General features: G+C 43.7%; 1 long non-coding RNA gene across 1 annotated transcript; it reads left to right on the top strand.

The window, feature by feature from the left end:
• The first annotated feature begins 11607 nt into the window (after positions 1-11607).
• LOC148042230 (uncharacterized) lies at positions 11608-15163 on the top strand. The gene is made up of 3 exons (XR_015695247.1): positions 11608-11665; positions 14191-14317; positions 14942-15163. It is a non-coding gene; the product is annotated as an uncharacterized LOC148042230 (long non-coding RNA).
• The last annotated feature ends 4735 nt before the right edge of the window (positions 15164-19898 follow it).

Below are 19898 nucleotides of genomic sequence, written 5' to 3'. Positions count from 1 at the left end.
GATTTATGATTGCAAAATGTAGGTATTGTTTGATCTTGTCTTCTGGTATGTTATCTTGTGAATAGAGTTTTGTAAAATATTTTTGGATTACACTCTTTTTCTGTTCCGGTCTGTGTTGTATGACTCCATCCTCATCTTGTAATTGATATATCATCCTTTTTCTTTGTCTTTTTTCACTTTATGTGCTAACCAACAGCCAGATTTATTTGTGTGTTCGAAGTAGTTTTGATTAGCCAATTTAATCTTCTGGGCTAGTTCTTCCTGTACCGTTAAATTATACTTGTGCTTTATGAGCTCTCTTTTTTCTTTCTTAGTCCTGTTTTGTGGGTCTTTCTGTAGTTCTGATTCTGCCTTCTTAAGTTCCTTCTGTAATATTTCTTGTTGCACCTTTTTTCCCTTGTTTTTCCTTGTCATATAGGCAATTGTTTATCCCCTGACATATGCTTTTGTGGTGTCCCAAAATTTTTGTAATGATGTATCTTCTTTTTTGTTCATCCTAAAAATATTTTCAGTTCTTTCTCTAACATTTGTATGTATTCTTTTTCTTTCACCAGATTTTGGTTCATCATTCATCTATTTTTCTTTTTACAGCTGTTCCACCTTATTTTAATTTGGGATTTTCTTTTATATCAGAATTCCATATATTAATCCTAAATTGGAGCTGGTTTTTAAGTGAGATACTTTTGACATTCCCATCTAGCAATAGCAATAGCAGTTAGACTTATATACATCTTCATAGGGCTTTCAGCCCTCTCTAAGCGGTTTACAGAGTCAACATATTGCCCCCAACAACAATCCGGGTCCTCATTTTACCCACCTCGGAAGGATGGAAGGCTGAGTCAACCCTGAGCCGGTGAGATTTGAACAGCCGAACTGCAGAACTGCAGTCAGCTGAAGTAGCCTGCAGTGCTGCATTTAACCACTGCGCCACCTTGGCTCTGAGGCTGTGGGGTGAACCCCTTCACTAAAAAACCTCCAAGTGCTTAGAAGCTGTTCTTGGGGCACCTATGTCCCTGGTTTATTTTGGATCCATTGTTGAGGGATTGTGTCTCTTATCTCACTGATGTCTACTTCCCTTTGCCTACATGGGAGAACTGGGGAGGGGACTGAGTTGGGGAGGATAAAGGCAGGTCCCTCCTTATGGTGAGGAACAGAAGTTGGCCCATATTCCAGGTCCTCCTCTCAAGGCCTGGCTATAAGATCCTTGGTGGCTCTGGGTTCAAGCTGTGTCTTTTGAAGGCCAGGCTGATGCATCAAAGGGGCTTCTCTCCTCCATCAGGGTCTCTGCCATGTCTCCCTGAAGCCTGGATGGGCCCAGAGGGGAGGAAGCCCCTTTTCAATCAGAAATGAGCCCACCCTGATTTCTGTGTTCACCCCAGGAGGGATCCCAGGGGAGAGAGAGAGGGGCAGCTATGGTCATCAGTGGTTCCTGATTGGTTCTCAAGAGGCTGAACCTAAACCTGGGTTTGGTCTCAGGGTGGCTGTGAGAATGTTTCCCTATACTTGGTGAAGTGTGTTGTGTGAACAGGATCCTTTTCGGAAGAAAATGTTATTTTCCCCAGTTTATCTTCAGTTATAATCGATTGTCCAACCTGTCTCCCCTGAATTAACAGACTTTGGGGTTTCCAAGTTTCATTGACTCATCGGCCAGCAGGTTCAACCTCAGAAAACAAACCAGGATTAAGAGATGCAAGTGTGAATGAAAGCATGGCTGAAGTCACTGTGTAAAGCAGGTTGTGTAGATGTCACAAGAGACAGTTTATCACTCCTCAGCTGACTGTCTGCCCAGGCTCTTCCTGGTCTATTTTTTATGTTTCTAGGAATAAAATGAAAATAGTGTGGTTGGTGTATATCCTCTGCTGATGGATAAGAAAAAGAAATATTTTTTCTATTAAAAAAAGAGGGGAAACCCCTTGATTCCCTGGTCACCCTCCAGTGTTCAATATCGCACTCCTGCCCCCACGCAATTAGGGAAAAGGTGACCTAGGGTTTGGACCTCCCACTCCTTGAAGGTCCTTCAGTGGAGGTCATCTGTCCGACTGCCCAGTGAAGGGCCTCCTAGGGCAGGTTGCTCAACTTTAGCACCTTAAGATGTCTGGAGTTCAATTCCCAGAATTCCCTATCCAGCACTCAGGGTCCTCAGTCATCTTTCAATGCTTTAGTTGTCCTTCACATTGCCTGTAGGAAGCAGTCTACAGTTCTGCTTTTCAGTCCCAGCTCGTCCCCACAGGCAGCGAGAAGGAAAAGCTAAAGTGAGTAAAGTTCCCGCAGCCCCCTCCACTTTGTGGCCTCTTTTTTCTGAGGCGATTCTTTTCCCCTCCATTTTGAGGGGAAGAAAAGCTGCAGGGAGATTTTCTCTCCTCTCCAGCTGAGACTCAGGGAGGGTCCCCCAAAGTGGGAAGTTAGGGGGCAGAGGGGAAGGAGAAAGACCAGCAGCCCCCCATGGTTCTTTTGGGGGAGTCCCAGAAGATCCTATAGCTGGAGGTCCCCCAGAGGTCATCTATCATACCCCACCCCAAGTAGGAGCCCCTCCTCCCCTCCCTCCCTCTCTCTCAACCATCCCCTGTGTTGAAGAAGGTCATCACGCCAAGCCAGCATCTGCTTTATATATTTTGGCATGGCACCTATTGCCAAAGTAGCAGCTCTCTTTCATTGACCTGCATTAAAGGTGTTGTGTAAACTCAGATTTACCACACATCAGGCATGTGCTGCCCAATGCAGCCCCTTTGTAGGCAGGATGGAAAGCTTTCATAGGATCCCCTTCTGGATTCGAGGTTTTCAGCAGCCGACTGCAATACTTGGAGTAAACTATGGCCAAGCGAAGGGGGGTTGGGGGATGTGTGAGCCAGATCAGAGTTTGGCATCCAGGGGAAAGAGCCAGGAGGGTGGGAGAGGGAGGCTTCTTTAGGTAGGGGGGTGGTTCAGTGATTTCCCACAATTTCTGGACAAACCTTCATAGAGACTTGCAGAGCTTTGTGGTTGTGGGTTCAGAGGATCCAAGTGGATCTCCAGCATGGGATTCTCCACTGATGTTTGCTTGCTATCGGCTGCCATAGTAGCGGGGGGCAAAGGGGCAGCTGGCATTTGGGTGGGGGGAGAGGGCTGGTGAGGGGAACTGAACTGAAAGGGAGGTTTGCTCTCAAGAACGACTGCACTGCTGAGTGGAGTGGTTGACACCCAGTCGAAGTCAACCGTCCTGGGACTCCAGATGGGCCAAATACCTGAAAATGAGCCTCACACGACATTACCCTGAACATTGGTTGGACCCCCAGCAAGGGACCCTGGGGGGAAGGAGGGATTTGAAGAAACTTTCAACCTGTCACTTTCATGCTTTTTGAATCCGATCTTGCCTTGCTTTGGCCACCATCATTTCAAACTCAGTAAAAGGACTTTTTCTCCTCCTCAATGGAGTCGGGGGTTTTCTTTCTTGGAATTTGGATGGAGGCAGGCCAGATGCTTTGATTCTCCTCATCTCACTTGCAGCCCCCTAGATGGTGTTGGATGCTGGAATTCCCAATGAGGCCTCAGGATACTGGAGTTGCTCCCCAGAGCAGAAACGCTGGTTGTGTCTCCCATCAAATTGAAGAAGGGAATTTGGCTGTGACCCTCTCTGGGTTGGCTTCCCCCATCCTCTCTCTCTCTCCCTCCCTCCCTCTCCCTCCCTCGCTCTCTCCCCCATCTCCCTGTCCCTCTCCCCCCCTCTCTCCTGCCAAGCATTGGAAGAAACAATGGAGGCTGCTGCTTTCAAGAGTCTTTTTCCAAGTCCTCTTTATGGATCTCTGTCCTGCCTGAATTGAGTGAATTCCCACCTGCCCCTTCCAAATGTGTGGACTTCGGCTCCCATTATCCTCAGCCATAGCTATACCATTAGCAAAGGCTGAATATTTAATGAAAAAAACCGGAGGTTCAGAGGAGGCTGTTCTGTTCCCCAAGGAGGAGCCAGTGGGTTCAGTGGTTACAGCCAGAGAGAAAGAGCCAACGAGGCTCTCCTGGAAGGTCCTGCCAGCCATTCCTGGTCCAGGGAGGTTTGGGGCCTCAGAGCCTCAAAATCTGGGAAGATTTTGCGACTCTGCCCGATTCTGAAGCATCAGCAAGTGGCTGAATTCGCAGAGCATCCCAGGCTTTACTCAATGTTGGCTTAGAGCGTTTTCAGAATCAACCAAGATGGCTCCCAAACCAGGATCAGGATCTTGGGGTTATATGACAGTGCAATTAATTATGAAGTTATTCACTTCTGATGGTGAGAATTGATGGTTTCTTCAGTATGCAAAATCGGTGAATAACTGATCTCTTCAGGTCTGTTTCTTAATTTCAAAATGGAGGTAACATCTTCAAACCATTCTGGAGGCTCTGCAGGAGCCATATTGGACCCCCATCTTCCTCAGAGTCAAAGAGGGTCCCCTCCAGGATGAGGCTACCCTTCTTTTCCTCTCAAGCAATGCTGGAGGCAATGCAGGATCCCCTTGGAAGACCCAGCCCTGAATGGCTTCTCCCCCAGAGGAGCCTCTCCTGGAAAGACACAAAGCCCAAGAGAAGCTGGAGAAACCCAGGGGGCTGCATTCCCCCAACCTTCAACCTGGGACCCATAAACCAGATTAGTCTCTTCCCAGGAATGGGGGGATGGGGTCTTCCCGAGATCCCTTCCTCCTTCTTGGCCACTCTGGGCCTTTTCTATGGGTCTGGGCTTTGCTTTCTCCTGAGTGCCCCATGTATGGAATGGGGTGGCAGTTCAACATGGGATATGGTCTCTCCATTTCCAGAACTCAGAAGATGGAACCTGGAGGTGGATTTTGCAGATCTGCTTCCCTTTCCCAACATGAGGCTGTCAGCTTCCTCCTCCCAGCAGGGGCTCCAAACTCAGCTGAGCAGAGTCTTGTCTGGCATTCCGACAAGAGCCCCTTTGCCTGTCCTGTGCATGGGAAAAGTAGCAGGGAAACATGGCATATGGGCTTCTGCATTCCCAGGTCTCTGGAAGATGGATTTTGCAGATCAGCTTTCCATCTGCAACACGCGAGTCCTGAGCTCCCCTTCAACTCCCACCCCTCCTCCCCTCCTCACATGGGGTGAGAGGCAGCCTTGATTTCTCCATCTTTTTTCATTTGATTTTCTGTCTGTCTGTCACTCTCTCATATTATTTTTTGAACTATGCAAAGTTCTGGTAAGTAGTTTTTCATTAAAGTTGATTTTGTTCTTAGAAACTGGCTGCACTATTGCATCAGCACTTTCGTGTGGTGCCTTTGAGCATTAACTTTCAAAATAAAGTACAGGCAGCTATTTCAGATCTGTGATATGCTCTGGCATTAACTGGCCCCCAGAGCTTTGTCTTTAGTCACTATGCAAACAAATCTCAGATTTATTTATTTCTTCAGCTACAGGTGCGTGTATTCCCTCTGGGGCCAGTTTCAAGCATGGAGACCCCAAACCTCTCAATTCTAGATGATGGATTTAATTCAATTTCTGTCCCTGTTATTATGAATCACATAGGGATTATTTCCCTTTCATTTCCCTCCAGAGAATTTCCCAACAACCGTTGAGTCCAAGAACGAGTTGAATTATCCAGGGATCCCTCCTGACAGGGAGAATTATGATAAAAGTTTCAGTTCTGCTCTTTGGCCGAATCCTCCAGGGGAGACTTTGGGCAGAGAAATATGGAGTTTTGGGACAGGCAAGGTCTGTGCTTTTGAATGAACATCTGTCTCCTTTCCAGATGAAGCTGAGTGTTTCTCTGTGTTTGAATCAGGAAAACAACTGAATCATATTCCACCTTGTGAGAATCCTTTGAATTCTTCTAATTCTTCTTTAAAAATAGAAAGGAGATGGATTGATTTGCCTCATGAATTATGGACCTCCTGCTTCTGCTTCTGATGCTGCTGGTGTCTCGTCCAGTCTCTGGGAAGCTGAGAATGAAATGCTCACTGAATTTCAAGCACCAGGATGTAAATAATCCATGGAGCTTTTACAGCCCAGGAGATCATCTCATTGGTATAGTCATCACTGGATTTGAAATATTTCATACAAAGTTGCTTTTCAACATGGCTCCTTCTGTTCAGTTTGTTTTCATTGATTTGTAAGTCATTCAAGGTGATGAAGTTGCAATCCCTCCATTCTAACACTCTCCTTATTTTTCATTTATTCCTATATTGAAGGATGTGTCTAATTTAATGAATGATTTTGATTTCCATGGCTTCTCTCTTTTGTCTGGTTTTATAAAAGAGACTCAAATATAAAAATGGGTCTGAAAAAAAGCTGAAAGGCTGCAGGTTATTTTCCTTTCTCAGTCTAATCCTTAATTTATCACTTGAATAATGAATTCTATTTAAAGCAGTGATTGAACCAGTTATAGTTGCCGTATCTCAGCCAATTTCCATATTTGTGTAACTGATCATTGGTTTTGTATCAATGGTGGCTTAAGGCTCAGTAGGAGGATTATATATATTATATATAATGAAAAGTATTTGTTGTTCCTGTTGATTGTAATAACATTTTTCCCAATAGCAATTCTTATGGTTTTTTATATGGCTTAAATTTAATTTTTGCCATTCAAATGGTCAACAAGAATTCCCAGCTCCTGCACAATCTCTCCCTTGGCTACAACATCCATGCCAACTATTTGAGCACGTTCTGCACATCAGATGCCTTGTTGGACATGCTCTCTATTGGAGAAGCCAATGTCCCCAACTACGGCTGTGGGAGGAAGGACAACTTCATGGCTCTTCTTGATGCAGCTGACAGGGACATCTCCATCCAGATGTCAACATTAGGAGGCACCTACAAAGTCCCACAGGTTAGTGTGTATTTTTCTCCCTCTGGTAAAGTGAGGGGTGGGTGGTGGTGGGTGAGCAGCCGATGCAGTCATGTCTTCTCCATGGAATTCAAGAGCTGCTTTTCTCCATATTAGCAAAAATGTCAATATTTTACCCCATTATGTTCATGTTGAAATTAATCATAAAAGGTCCTGAAATGCAAGCAATACATTCCCTGGAGAAAACATTCTACCAACTATTTAACTGATAAAACTATATCCCTGGTTGTTGAGGCCTCTATTGCCATCTCATTTTCACATATAAATAATATGAATGACTTACTGGGACAAATGAAGTGTTCAAAAACAGATTATAAATAAATGTATAACTTTGATTTACTGTACAAAGGGGGAGGCCCATCTGTTCTCTCTCAGCTTGGAAGCCTCACAGAAGAAGCCCATGGGAATGAATCCTTATCTCCTTCACAGGAAGACCACCGTTTCCACAACATCTTCAGACTTGTGGATTGGCTCATTCAACATTCAACTGAGAGGAGGGATTTCTAACCACTTTATCCTAACGGAATTGCCTGGGGTGGGGGTGGGGGACTCAGACGCTGCTTTGTTTTTGTCTTCCAATCACCTTCTTTCAATAAAAGGTTCCATTTGAAATGCTGCTGTTTCAAGAGTCCACTCTTTCTTGATTAGGGGAATAGAGGAAGGACCTTACAGTACCAATATTTGAGGGACTGCCACAAATAGAGGGGGTTAAGCTATTTTCCAAAGCAACTAGAAAGCAAGACAAGAAACAATGGGTGGAAAGTAAGCAATGAGAGAAACAACCTAGAACTACGGAGAAATTTCCTAATGGTGAGAAATGGAATGCCTCGCCTTCATAAGTTGTGGTGCTCCATCGCTGGAGGCTTTTAAGAAGAGACTGGACATCCATTTGTCTGGAATAGTATAATCTCCTACTTGAGTGAAGAGAACCCCCAAGGTCCTTTCCCACCTTTTTATTCTGTTATAAGTCCTGATATAGGTACATATGTTTAGCATGCTAAATACTTATTGGAACACACTGATTTACACTGATAATATGATATTATCACACTTAAACATTGGATTGTATACCCTGTGAAGAAGACTTGGATTCTTTTGTCATAATAATTATCTGATAATTAATAAATCAAGTTCAAAAGTTATGGTCCTTGGGAAACAACATCATAAACAGACACCATTTTGATGGTAATCCAGTAGAGCAAGTAACACTTTTCCTTACCTGTGGTTGTTTTCTCGAATCTTGGATCCCTCATCATCAAAGGAGCTCAGTTAGAGCACGGACAAGAGTGAATCTAGTGCTAAAAATTTAAAAAAATCATGGGCTCTCCTGCTTCCTCAACCCCAATTGTTAAAGTATCTGAGGCTAATGTTTCCCCCATGTTCTTATATCAATCTGATGTTTGGGGCTTCAGAGAGAAACCACCAGCAGAACCAACCCAATCACAGTCTCTGAGGAATATATTGGCGTGGACAAAAGGACTGCCCTCAGAGCTGATTTGGGGATTTACACATTTTCTGCTTTGTCTAAAATAAAAAAAATATGGATATTGGTATAAAACTGAATTATGGAAACTGACAGACTCCAAAAATTGTGGCTGTTAGAAGAGACAAAACTTCAATTAAAAACCAATCTTGTATTATACAACTGACAAATTGTATAAAGAACTGAAGTCTCCCTGTTTCTTGTACAACTGGAGAAGAAGCTAAAAAGATTCCTCCAGAAAGAATTTGGGATATAGAAACAGAAAAAGATGCAGCACTCCCCAAAAATTATAATAGGTCCTTTATTGGAATAGAATACTTAAGTTGGCATTTGAACTTGTTAATCTAATTGCAGTAAATATAGGGGTAATACAGTAATATGATTTATATTTTTATAGTTTTTAATTGGTTTGCTATTGCCCGTTATCATGATGCAATATTGCTAAGTATATTTTAAACTATGTCTAGGAAATGTTTAGGAAACTATTCTAATACATTCATGAGAACCAGTTTGGATTTATTAAAAACTAATATTTTTCATTTGATCTGACTTCAAATATAAAACAGCTTTCTTCATTGCTCTTTCAGATCAGTTATGAACCTTCTTCAGAGGCTTTGAGTGATAAAAGTCAGTTCCCCTTTTTCCACCGGATGCTCCCCAAACAAGGGTTTCAGTACCCAGCAATTGTCCAACTGCTCCTGCATTTCAGATGGACCCTGATTGGCCTCTTTGCTTCAGACACGGAGAAGGGAGAGAATTTCATGAGGATTTTTCCTCATGTGCTTCTCAGGAATGGAATTTGTGTGGTTATATCACAACAATTTTCAAAAACTGAACATGCAACCCCCCTCAGGGAAGCCCTCTCCAAGTGGAGACAAGTCAATGTCTTTGTTCACTTCATAGAACTTGATTCTATTTGGGACAGAATTAGCCATTTTCATTTAACCTTTATGGGTTTGCCAGGACCCATTGAAGGAAAAGTCTGGATCCTCACAAATTTTATAGGGTACGTAATAAGCAAGCACAAACCTCTCAAATACATCCATAGTATTTCGAACTTTGGTTATCTAACAAAAACAGGGTCAGAAGATGATGCCTTTGAACCCCATTTCTTTGTGGAAGAAAAGTTTCAAGATCACTATTTTCACTGTTCTCTTTCTAAGCACGTCTTTTCTTTCAAAGGCCGCAGAAGATGTACCCAGAAAGCACCTCTGGAGACCCAGGAGAAAAGGAACAGGATCCGGATCACAAATTACTCTCAATATTACAGTCTCACAAAGACTCTGGCCCAGGCCTTGAGTGCTGCATATTCCTCCAGATCGAGAAGGGGAAGGAAGGTGGATCCCAAGATCTTGGGGTCTCCAAGGCTGCAGCCATGGCAGGTATGGGGTCCCAATATGGATCCTTTAATCTTAGATCCTTTGGAGAAGGAATCCAGAGGAGAAGGTGGGGAACCATCTCAACAGATCTGGCCAATTTAATTACGTACCAAGGTTTTGAAAAGGCAAATTTTTGAAAAAGTAGATAGGTAGATAGAGGAGAGATAGGGAGAGAAAGAGAGAGAAGTACAGTAGGTAGGTAGGGAGAGAGAGTAGTTAGATAGTTAGGTAGATAAAGGGGGAGAGAGAGAGAGAGAGAGAGAGAGAGAGAGAGAGAGAGAGAGAGAAATAGAGAGAGTTGGTAGGTAGGTAGAGGAATAGAGAGAGAGAAATAGAAAGAGAGAGAAATATAGATAGGTAGGGAGAGAGAGAGAGTAGTTAGGTAGGTAGGTAGGTAGGTAGGTAGGTAGGTAGGTAGGTAGGTAGGTAAAGGGATAGAGAGAAAGAGAAATAAAGAGAGAGAGAGAAATACAGTAGGTAGGTAGGGAGAGTGTGTGTGTAGGTAGGTACGTAGGCAGAGGGATAGAGAGAGAGAGAAATAGAGATAGAGAGAAATACAGTAAATAGGTAGGTGTTTCTGCTGGCACAGCAGTTGATCAATGTAATTCTCATCAATCAGTTAAAGAGCTTTCCAAAAGGAAAAAAAAGTTTTTGCACTCTGCAAACCTCCCCAAAAGGCCCGTTTTTCATGAAAACGGGCCCATTTTTTCTTCAAAAAAAAGACATAATTAGCTTTGGGGGGGCTTGCAGAGTGTTCCTGGGAGGGTGGGGGTGGGGGAAAAATGAGCAAAAAATGGCCCCTTTTTTGCAAAAATGAGCTCGTTTTTTGTCAAAAAGAATTTCATGCATAGCCTTATGGAGGCTTATACAGTGCTGCTGGGGGCTGGGAGGGGGGCAAAAAACGGCCAGTTTTTTGCTCATATCTGCCCTCTCCAGCCCCCAGGATCTCTCTGAAAGTCTCCATAAGGGTATGCACAGCCATTTTGGTGAAGGGACGGAGCTTCAGGAGGCAAAAAATGCTGTATTTGATGTATAAGACGCACCCAGATTTTCAGCCTCTTTTTAGAGGATAAAAGGTGCGTCTTATACTCTGAAAAATACAGTACATATTACATAGTATAGTGTGCGTATAGGCACAAAAAGGATACATTATGTGTTTGTATGGTATGTGTTTGTGATTAGCATCGTGGAATTTTACCTTTATAAATTTGGAGGAGACCCTGAGACCATCTCACAGAAAATTTACAGGGGCTTCTTAACTACCACAGACCACCACAATCATTATTTCTGATCCATCCAGAATCTGTCCAGGGTTAAACATCTTTTGTTTGATCCTTAATAATAATACATTTCCTTAAAATTTTAATTAGAATCTTTCACAACAACTTTTCCACTCCCTAAAGTCATAGGACCTCCTGTAAATTGAAATACAATGACTTTTAAGACTTGTTTTCCAGTTAAATATAGCAAGTTCATTCCCCAATCTCCCTCAATCTTCTTGAAAGAATCCATTTCATCAGTCCTCCGTTCGGTCCACTTTGAGTCTTCAGGGTCCATGGACCCTCCAGCCATCTCCAAGCAGCCTGCCTTCAAACCAGACTCCTTCTTCAGGGATGCCAACAGCAAATTAAGTTTCAGTCCATCCAATTCAACAATTTTCATTCACTTATGAAGATAATGGCAGTTATTTTTATCCTATTTAACTATATTTGGAGATTAGACAATTGTAGAAGAAAAATTCAAACTGGGATAGGAAATAAAGTTTTCTCCTGGATGTTCCCATTCTAGTTTCATCCCTTTCTGGAGAAGAATGAATTTTGGAATATTTCCTACTTTAAACTGTACTTGAACCAAAATGGAGACATAACAGCAGATCTATTTATTGTCAGCTTGCTGGTTCTCCCTTGGGATGATCCCAGGAAAGAGACTCTGGTGTATTTTGTAACACAGAGACTTTCTATCAACCAAGATGCTCTTTCACAGCTTAAGCTACTCAATAAGGTGAGAGAAATTTTGCTGTCTCTTCTCTGTTTCCCAAAGCCTGAGGTCCCATTTTAAGTCGGCAAAGCCTATAGTCTCCAGTGTGGTTGGCCTTCCATGCCAGTTGGTATCATTTAATGTAGGGTCTTCAACAGACAAGAGCTAAGTGGAGGGGCTTTTCAATGTTTTATTGAAATCTTTCAAGATCTTACTGGTCAGAGGTTTCTTTCTTCATCACAGTTTTATTCTACATTAAAAAATCTAATGGAATAAAAGTTTCCTAAATCTTTTACAATAAATTTTATTCTCAGTTTTAAAATGAATATATCATCATACTTCCATCTTTTTTCAATTCCACCCCTCAAGACTTTAAGTAGAAAAGTACTTTATTGTAATGTTAAATACCAAAAGCAAAAGGGAGGAACTAAATGAAGAATCTGCCAGTTGTTATACCTCCTGCATCTGTTTAGAAGTAGTCAAAGATTTCATATTTACCTCAGTGAAGACCAGGGACTACTTGTCTCCATCAATGTTCCCTCTAATTTTTTTTCAGTGTGAGCGGAAAAGTGTAGTGTTTGAGCTGCACAGTTTCATGCCTGAGCACCTAAGAGAGCAACAGTTTGAACTGCTGTCACGTCTGCTGGACATTTGCGCAACATTCCAAGCGTCAAGCGCCGATTGCTAGCAAGGTTTCAGCCTGATGAATGCCAGGCATGAAAAGTGCCACTCAAACACTATACTTTTCCGCTCACCCTAAAAAAAAAAAAAGGCTCTCTGCTCAGCTTTTAGATTGTTAGACTGGCTAGAGAGAGACATGGCACCAACAGCCTGGGTCCTGGCATTTTGCAGGCAACCTGTCCTCTCACATTCCTTTGGAATGCAACCCATCACATTTGAATTAGATTTTGCCAATTATCCTATTAAAAGATAATGCTATTATTCTAAAATATGACTCTCAATATTAAAAACTGTAAATATTTAATGCTGATAAATAATAGCAGTAATTGTTATTTAGTATGATTAAAATCAGTATTGATATATCAATATAATATCTATCGAAATTGACAATAAACACTAAAATAACAATACAAATATATAATGTGGAATATAAATGTAATAAATATAATATATAAATGCAACATAAATGTAATAAAATAATTTATCATGAAACTCTCCCCCTTTAAAGTAGTAAGATCAATTAAATAGTCTAGCAAGTTTGGACAATATGCTATATGTTATGTTACTTAAGAATATATATACCTCAGAATCAGATACAACATCCACATCATTTCCAACTGTGTCAATAAAATCATATGCCATGCCAAAACTATTTTAAATAAAGATATGAAATTAATGAAGTATTGCATTTATTTTTCAAAATGAATGTACATTTTTTTTATTATTTAAGTTTTGTACCCTATCTTTTCTAACTAACGTTAACTTTAAAAAGATGTTACATCAGACTACAAGTAATTAAATGAAGACTAAAATAAGTGTTTTGGCATATTGAGCTTTTTATATTTCTTTCTTATATTGCTTCCTTAGTTGAGAACTTGCTCCTCAGCTTACTTACGCATTAACTGTTTGTTGCTTTTATGGTTTATTCATTCACTGCTCCATCTTCAGTTTTTTTCACATGGGGCAGGGCTTCCTTCCTTCCTTCCTTCCTTCCTTCCTTCCTTCCTTCCTTCCTTCCTTCCTTCCTTCCTTCCTTCCTTCCTTCCTTTCTTCCCTCCACTCCTTTGGCCACCAATTTTGATCCAATTCACAATTCATATACTTTTTCTACCACCATCTCATCAAGCGGAATCACACACACACACACACACACAGAGAGAGAGAGAGAGAGAGAGAGAGAGAGAGAGAGAGACGTTCTTTGGGGGGGTGTTGAATTACTCCACCTCACAGCAAAGACGTGGCGCAAAGTCGGCGCAGCATGTGTTCTGCCCCCGCTTACACCAAATCAAACCCGCGGCCGGCGGGACCAGGGGGTTGCATTGCAAAGCCGCCAATCCTCTTGCTTCTTCTCCTTCTTTGCCGGTGAAGCCGGCAAAGCTCCCGCTGGCTCCCCCGCCCATGGCAGCAGTGGTGGTGCCTCCCCCTCTGCTTGGAGCACCTCAGCTGGGCTTTGGTTTACCCCTGCCACCGCCTCCACTTCTGCCGCTTTCCTACTAGCTCCCGTGGCCTCATGGCTCCTCAAAAGCAGGGCAGAGGAGGAAGGGGGAGGGATAACGTGGGGGTCACCTCAGGTGCTCCGTGTGGAGGGAGAGGCACCACTGCCACGGGCGGCTCATCAAAACAAGTCTGGGGAGGTCCTTTGCGGGCGGCCAGTTCTAGCCGCCTGCAAAGGACTTCCCCACATTTGCTTTGGTAGAAATCTCTGCGCGGCAGTTAGAAACTGCTGCGCGGGGGTTTCTTGCCACGTGTGTGGCCGCGCAGCCACACACCTTAGAGGGAACAGTGATCTCCATCCATTTCTACCTCCATTTTTCATAGATGGAGAGTCCTAACACATTTTCTTTGGAACTCCTTGTTTTTCTGCTCAGTCCCTGCCTGAATCCAAATGTGTGGAAAGTTGTTATCCTGGATTTGTCAAGAGGGCTCGAGAAGGAGAGCCAGTTTGCTGCTATGACTGCATTCCTTGTACGGAGGGGACCTTCTCCACTCAGGAAGGTGGGTCACACTGAGGAAAATGGAAGGCTTTGTGGAATTGGATCCATCCAGAACATTTTCATGAAAGTGCAAGTTAAAACACACAAGCTCACCTTTTTTATTTTTAACCTGAACAATTTTTTAATCTAAAATGAAGTAAACCAAAAATACTTTGAAGGAGGGGCTGGGAGGAGATGGGAGGAGGGGGTGGCAGACTGGACAAGCTTTACTCACAGCAGAGGAAATCTCTCTCCTGCTTTTTTGTTAGGATATGTGCTACTGATGTTAGCACATACATACAGATGTTACAGCATACTATAAGTATCCTCCAAGTCCAGTATATTAACTGCCATGTGGCAGGACTCAGGAGGTTTGCCTAAAATTATTATGTGATACATTATTAACCTCTAATAATTTAGGTTGTTATGAAGCTTCTACACATTACATAGGAAATAATTAACATCCTAGGACCTGGGACTCCCCTCAACTTCATACATCTAGCTACATTAAAAAAAATATCCATCTTATGGTCTTTTTAATGAAATTGAAAATGGCAATGCCTGTGCTATCACATTATCCAAAGAAGATATTTCTTGTAAGATAAAAGGACAGAATATCAAAGAAAGTTATTTTTTGGTTTCTCAGACACAGAAAAATGCATCAAGTGTCCAGATGATAAATATCCAAATGAGGACAGAGTCCAATGTATCCCCAAAGTCATAACCTTCCTGTCTTATGAAGAACTTCTGGGCATCATCCTGGTCTCTCTTGCCCTATTCTTGTTCTTAACCACAGTCCTTGTTTTAATCATCTTCATTCAATACCGAGAAACTCCCCTTGTCAAAGCCAACAACCGGGACCTCTCCTACATCCTCCTGGTCTCCCTCCTGCTTTGCTTCCTGTCTCCTTCTCTCTTCATTGGTCAACCAAAGAAAGCCACCTGCCTTCTCTGACAAACGGTCTTCAGCATCATCTTCTCAGTTGCCATTTCTTCTCTCTTAGCCAAAACCATCATGGTGGTGCTGGCTTTCTTGGCTACAAAACCAGGAAACCGAATGAAGAGATGGTTGGGGAAGAGCTTGGCCAACTCCATCATCCTTTCTTCTTCTGCTGTCCAACTTGTCATCTGCTCCATCTGGCTGGGAGTTTCTCCCCCATTCCCTGACTCTGACTTCCACTCTCAGCCTGGAGAGATCATCCTGCAATGCAACGAAGGGGCTGTTGTCATGTTCTATGTCACCCTCAGCTACATGGGCTTTCTGGTTGCCATCTGCTTCATGGTGGCTTTCCTGGCCAGGAATCTGCCTGGGGCCTTCAACGAAACCAAGCTCATCACCTTCAGCATGCTGGTCTTCTGCAGTGTCTGTGTGACTTTTATACCCACCTACCTGAGCACCAAAGGGAAATACATGGTGGCTGTTCAGGTCTTCTCCATCCTGGCCTCTAGTGCTGGTCTGCTGGTCTGCATCTTCATCCCCAAGTGCTACATTATCCTTGTGAGGCCAGACCTGAACACAAAGGAGGAGCTTACAAGCAGAAAAAATGTGGAAATGTGAAAGAGAGGATCTGTTACATTCCAATTTCTTGAAACTTAGAAAATGGTTCAAGCTGTTCTCCATACATGAAAGAATTAATAAGTTTTCTTGAAATAATTAAAGAGTTGTTGGAAGATTTTAAGAAAACCAGATTATTGGAGGAATGTGTGTGTAGAAATATAGAAAAAATGCATGGGGCAATGTTTACGCCCGCATTTCTCCATACATTTTATCCAAACTGCTATGGCAACACAACTGATTATTTTTATTTAGACAATAACAGTTTCTTAGGAATAGTAACAGTAAATGGTCAGGGAAGTAAGTCGAAGCTTGCTAATTACAAATATGTATGCTTATATCATCTATTAAATATGATATATATGTCTTTCTGTCATTTTGTGAAATATATAAATATAGTGCATCCTTTTCTGTGGGATTTCCTTCCACTATTTTCTGGAGGGAAATTCCTCCCATGGACATTGAATAAATAGCAACTGCAGTGAGCCTGGATTATTGGTTTTGTGTCTTTGATTCCACAGAAACTGGTGTCAGGAAAGAGATTCCCAATCTTCGATCTGCCACCCGGAACAGCAGCTGGGGCAACCCTATAGGATAATCTACTTACAGACAGCTTCTTACCTCGGAAAGGGGGGGTACTACAATTAAAATCTTTAGAGGTATTAAAAGAGAAGAAGGTAGTTCAAACATGGTTCCAGTATGGGCAATTACAGGCTAGGTGGAAAATAGATCAAAAAACTGGTTTTATCCAAGTTGAGGATAATCTGTTTAAACAAATAAGAGATCAAAGCTTAATGCATATAAAGAGGATATGTAATGTATTAATACAGATGGACTCGGAAACAGAATTAGTTAAAGATTGTATGATAAAGTGGGCTCAAAACATTGAAGAACCAATAATGTTGGATACATGGGAAAGAATCTGGGTAAGAAATGTGAAATTTACACAAGCTCAAAATCTGAGATAAAATTTTTATAAGATGTTCTATAGATGGCACTTAGATCCTAAAAAGCTGGCTTCTATGTATCTGAACTTACAGCCTAAATGTTGGAGATGTGGCTCTCTCGATGCTACATATTTTCATATATGGTGGACCTGCCAAAAGGTTAAGGCATTTTGGATAAAAATATGGTGGATTATGCAAAATATCTTTAAAAGAAGGATAAAGTTTACTCCTCAGCTATTCTTACTAGGTATATGTACTGACTTTACAGTGGTAGAGACTAACTTGATTCTGCATCTAATAACGGCACCAAACTGTTGGTGGCGCAATACTGGAAGAAGGAAGATTTGCTTACAACTCAAGAATGGACATTGAAAGTTACAAAGGTAGCCGAGACGGCTAAAATATCGGCATATTTTAAAGATCACTCAAATGAGAGATATAAATGAGACTGGAAAAAATGGATTGACTATATACAAAATAAATATGGGACCAAGAAATTCCAGTTAGCCTATGCTTAAGATCAGAAATGATTTAAATTGTTTAAAGTTGGTTCAGCGAGAAGAAGCTAAGGTCAAGGTAGAATGTTATTAATTTTTTTTATTTCTTTTTTTTCCTCAACAGATTTTAGACTGTGTTTGTTAGAAATCCATACCGTGTACGGGTTCTGGGAAGTCGGGGGGGGGGAGGTGGAGGGGGGTTGGGGAGAGGATGGAGGGAGGGAGGGGTATACATTAGGCTAGACAAGAATTTGGGGTCCGGGCCCAACTCACTCGGCGGGTCACATGCTCGACCTCATATTCCTCTCGGAGCAGTGGAGTTGTGATCTTGGTTTGAGGGGTAGCGAGATCGTACCCCTGTCATGGTTGGACCACTACCTACTGAGGCTTGACTTTCGGAGACCAAACCCCCACTGTAGGGATGAGGAACCGATTAGGTGGTTCCACCCCAGGCGACTTATGTACCCTTTGGGCTTTCAGACGGAGTTTGGCATTGTTCCTGATACCCTCGCCCACAGTTTGGCGGAGACTCTGGTTGCTGCTTGGAATTCAGCAGCGGCAGGGGCTCTTAACCGGATTGCGCCTTTACGGCCGATCCGAGGCTGTGGATCCAGGAGGGCTCCTTGGTTTATTGAGGAACTCCGGGAGATGAAGCGCCGAAAGAGACGCCTAGAGCAGCGATGGAGATCAAGTAAGTCTGAGTCAGACCGAGCACTTTTAACATCCAGCATCAGAGCCTACCTCCGGGCAATTAGGACGACTAAAAGAACACACATTGCCTCTCTGATTGCTTCCGCTGAGTTGCGCCCAGCCGCCTTGTTCAGGATAACCCGTTCCCTCCTAAATAGGAGGGATACGAGCGATCCTTTGCAAGGCAGAGCTGAGGATTATGTCCAATTCCTCGCGGATAAAGTTGCTCGGCTTCGGGCGGACCTGGACTCCAATTGCGCAGAGCCAGCTGAGGCACCAGGGAAGTATCTGGCAGGACATCACTGGATTGATTTTCAAGCTGTTACCCCTGAGGACGTAAACAAGGCCATGGAAGCTGTAAGTGCTTCCACATGTGTACTGGACCCGTGCCCCTCCTGGCTGGTTGCTAACAGCAGGGAGGTGACACGGGGCTGGATCCAGGCGGTTGTTACCGCCTCCCTTCGGGAGGGGTTCTTTTCCCCTGCTTTAAAGGCGGCGGTGGTGAGACCCCTCCTGAAGAAGCCATCTTTGGATCCATCCGTCTTAAACAACTATCGTCCAGTCTCCAACCTCCCCTTTGTGGGGAAGGTTGTTGAGAAGGTGGTAGGCTTTCAGCTCCGGCGGTCCTTGGAGGAAACCGATTATCTAGATCCAGTTGGGATTTAGGCCTGGCTACAGCACCGAAACCGCTTTGGTCGCATTGATCGATGATCTCTGGAGAGCCAGGGATGGAGGTTATGCCTCCGTCCTAGTGCTCCTTGACCTCTCAGCGGCTTTTGATGCCATCGACCATGGTATCCTTCTGCGACGACTGCGGGAGGTGGGGGTGGGAGGCACTGTCCTACGGTGGTTCTCCTCTTACCTCTCGGACAGGTCGCAGTCGGTGTTGGTCGGAGGGCAGAGATCGACCCCTAGGCCCCTGAATTATGGGGTGCCGCAGGGTTCGGTCCTGTCCCCCCTCCTGTTTAATATCTACATGAAGCTGCTGGGTGAGATCATTCGATGGCACGGGATAAAATACCATCAGTATGCAGACGATACGCAGCTGTATCTGTCCGCCCCGTGCCAACTCAGTGAAGCGGTTGACGTGATGTGCCAGGGCCTCTAGGCTGTTAGGGACTGGATGGGGGTTAACAAGCTTGTACTCAATCCAGATAAGACCGAGTGGCTGGTGTGTTTCCCTCCTACTAATTGGCCAAGTGTTCCATCTCTCAGGCTGGGGGGGGGGTGTCAAACAGTACGCCGCTCAGACAGGGTTCGCAATTTGGGAGTCCTCCTGGACCCACAGCTGACTTTTGAACACCACTTGTCAGCTGTGACCAGGGGGGCATTTGCCCAGGTTCGCCTGGTGCACCAGTTGTATCCCTACCTGAACCGGGAGGCCCTCACAACAGTCACTCGCGCCCTTGTGACCTCTAGACTGGACTACTGCAATGTGTTCTACATGGGGCAGCCCTTGAAGAGCATTCGGCGACTCCAGCTTGTCCAGAATGCAGCCGCGCGAGTGATCGTGGGTGCACCTCGGTTTACCCACGTAACACCTATCCTCCGTGAGCTGCACTGGCTGCCTATTGGTCTCCGGATACGCTTCAAGGCGCTAGTCGTCACTTATAAAGCCCTTCATGGTATTGGACCTGGGTACTTGAGAAACCGCCTGCTGCCAATTACCTCCACTAGACCGATTAGATCCCACAGATTAGGCCTCATCCGAATTCCATCCGCCGGCCAGTGTCGACTCGCGACTACCCGGAGGAGAGCCTTCTCTGTGGCTGCTCCAACCCTCTGGAATGAACTCCCTGTGGAGATTCGAACCCTCACCACCCTCCAGGCCTTCCACAAAGCCCTTAAAACCTGACTGTTCTGACAGGCCTGGGGCTAAGGAACCGTTGCCCCCATCTCGAATGGTATGACTGCT

This window comes from Thamnophis sirtalis, unplaced genomic scaffold (genome assembly GCF_051295495.1).
Source record: "Thamnophis sirtalis isolate CommonGarterSnake01/CBP01778 unplaced genomic scaffold, rThaSir2_p1.2 scaffold_21, whole genome shotgun sequence".
Taxonomy (NCBI): Eukaryota; Metazoa; Chordata; class Lepidosauria; order Squamata; family Natricidae; genus Thamnophis; species Thamnophis sirtalis.
The sequence above is the reverse complement of the archived record's forward strand: the minus strand, read 5'-3'. Positions and strand labels throughout refer to the sequence as shown.